The sequence below is a fragment of the Carlito syrichta genome, unplaced genomic scaffold, assembly GCF_000164805.1.
Source record: "Carlito syrichta isolate Samal-C Ts95f unplaced genomic scaffold, Tarsius_syrichta-2.0.1 Scaffold314765, whole genome shotgun sequence".
Taxonomy (NCBI): Eukaryota; Metazoa; Chordata; class Mammalia; order Primates; family Tarsiidae; genus Carlito; species Carlito syrichta.
In genome coordinates, this window is record NW_007258861.1 from 163,239 (window position 1) to 165,894 (window position 2,656).

Here is a 2,656-nt window from a genome sequence, read left to right on the forward strand (position 1 = left end):
TTGTGAGTTTGGACACTTAGTGATGATACATTCAGAAAGATTTCTCTACCCACAATGCAAAGTTGAATCATGCCACTGGGGTCTGTCTGGGGCCAAAGAAGGAAGCAAGTCAGCAGGCCACCCTCTGTGGCTCAAGCATCCCAGAAAGAGAGTGGGGACAATTATAGCCAATATTCAATTTTAAAGTCCTTGAAGCTGTTGACTTTAAAGATGGCCAAACAATACAGTTAGCTATCAAGTGAAATCATATTTCTCACCATGTGGCCATCTTGATGTCATGTTTCATTTTACTTTATTTTTCTTGGTGTGGACAGCCATCCATGCTACTCTGTCTTCCCAAATTGAGGGATTCTCTTTGAATAAAGTGTGAAGATATGCAGAGAAATGCAAATTAAAACCACAATGAGATACCATTTTACACCAGTCAGAATGGCTATTATTAAAAAGTCTAAAATAGATGTTGGTAAGGATGCAGAGAAAAGGAAATGCAAATTTATACACTATTGGTGGGAATGTAAATTAGTACAACCTCTATGGAAAAAAAAAAGGAAGTTTCTCAAAGAACTAAAAGTTTGGTCCAGCAAACCCACTACTGGGTATATACCGAAAAAGAAAGAAATCATTATATCAAAGAGTTACCTGCACTCATATGTTTATTGCAGTGCTATTCACAATAGTAAAGTGATGGAATCAACCTAAGTGTCCATCAACAAATGACTGGATAAAGAAAATGTGGTATATACACACCATGGAGAATGAAAGCATGTATTTTGTAGCAACATGGATGGAGCTAGAGGCCATTATTCTTTTTTTATTATTACATATTTTTTTATTTTAAAATTGTGGGGTACAATTAAGGGTTAGGTATACAAATATTCATTGTTCAGGTACCCCTGTTGATGAGGTATGTGGAGGCCATTATTCTAAGTGAAATAACTCAGAAACAGAAAGTCAAATACCACATATTCTCACTTATAAGTGAGAGCTAAATAATGACTACACACAGACATACAGAGGGAAATAATAAACAGTGGAGACTACAAAAAAACAAGGGAAGTTTGAGAGAGCGTAAGTGTTGAGAAGTTACTTATTGCATACAATGTTCACTATTCAGGTGATGGGTTCACTAAAAGCAAGGACTTCACCACTGAGCAATATGCGTGTATGCATGTAAGAAACCTGCACTTAGGGCCAGGCATGGTGTAGTCCCAGCACTTTGGGAGACCAAAGCAGGAGAATTGCTTGAGACCTGCCTGAGTCACATAACAGGATCTCATTTTTACAAAAGAGTAAAACATTAGCTTGATATGGTGGAACCTGTAGTCCCAGTTACTCAGGAACCTGAGATAGGAGGATCTCTAGCACAAAAGTTTGAAGCTACAGTGAGCTATGATCAATACCACTAGACTTCAGCCTGGGTGATGGTGTGAGACCCTTTCTAAAAAAAAAAAAAAAAAAAAAAAAAGGAAGGAAGGAAAAAAGGAAGAGAGGGAGGGAGGGAAGGAAGAAAAAAGGGAAGGAAGAAATCATACTTACACTGAGGCAGGGTAACTAGCACAGGTTAGATAGATACATTTCCCATAGACAGGTTTTAGAAAATGTTTTTAAAATTACATTTTATTGCAGGCCAAGCTGGCAGTCTACCCTACCCCCTTGGCAAATCAAAAGAAAACTCCATCAGATGCAAAACTAGGACAGCTCAGCCTTTCAATTCCTTGTTTAGCATAATGATCTCTAAGAATCTTTCAGGTTCCCTGTCAAAGGCGGAAGGCCAGAGACCACCCCTTAACTGGTCAAAGACATAGAAAGGGTAATAAAACCACCTTTTAGCTAAGGAGCTTGTGGGTTGGAAACATCTCCCTCTCCCTGACTTCTGTCATTTTCTTTTTCACTCCTCTCCCTTCTCAGGGGTCACCCATGGACTCTCCTCCCTGTCACTCAGTTTCTGCTTGGCAAGCGGAAATGGGATGGCGTCAAGTTCCTACACCGCGCCAGAACTCAAACAATCCTCCTTGACAGGAGGCTCAGAGGGAGTGGATGAACCAACTTTTTCCTTTTCTCATGCTTTACTCTCACTGTTCTGAGTAATTTTTTTGTTTGTTTCAGAATTTTCCTGGGAAGAACACAGCACACAGGGTTCAAAGGCAAACTTCTGGGTTTTCAAGGTATGCAAACAAGAAAATGGGTAACACTCAATGTATACCCTCAAACACACCATTGGGACAGATTTTAAAGAATTGGAAAAAATTAGAATTGCACAGTTTAAGAAAAAAGTTAATACGTTATTGTAATCAAATTTGGACTCAATATAAATTAGCAGATAATGAGGCTCGGAAAAAGAATGAGACTCTGTTTTGATACCATATGGCAATTAGATTCATTTTGTAAGCAATGGGAGAAATGATCAGAAGTACCTTATGTACAAGCCTTTATGGTTTTATTTTTTATTTTGATATTGTGGGATACAGTTTAGGGTTAGGTATACAAACATGCTTCGTTCAGGCACCCTAGTTGGTAAGGAGTGTCTCCCTGTCCCCAGACAGATATTGACTACCATTAATCCCACCTTCCTTCCCTTCCCCGCCCCCCGCCCCGCCAGAGTTTCCCACCACTGTAAGTCTTTTTTTCTTTTTTTCTTTTTTTTTTTTTGAGTTGG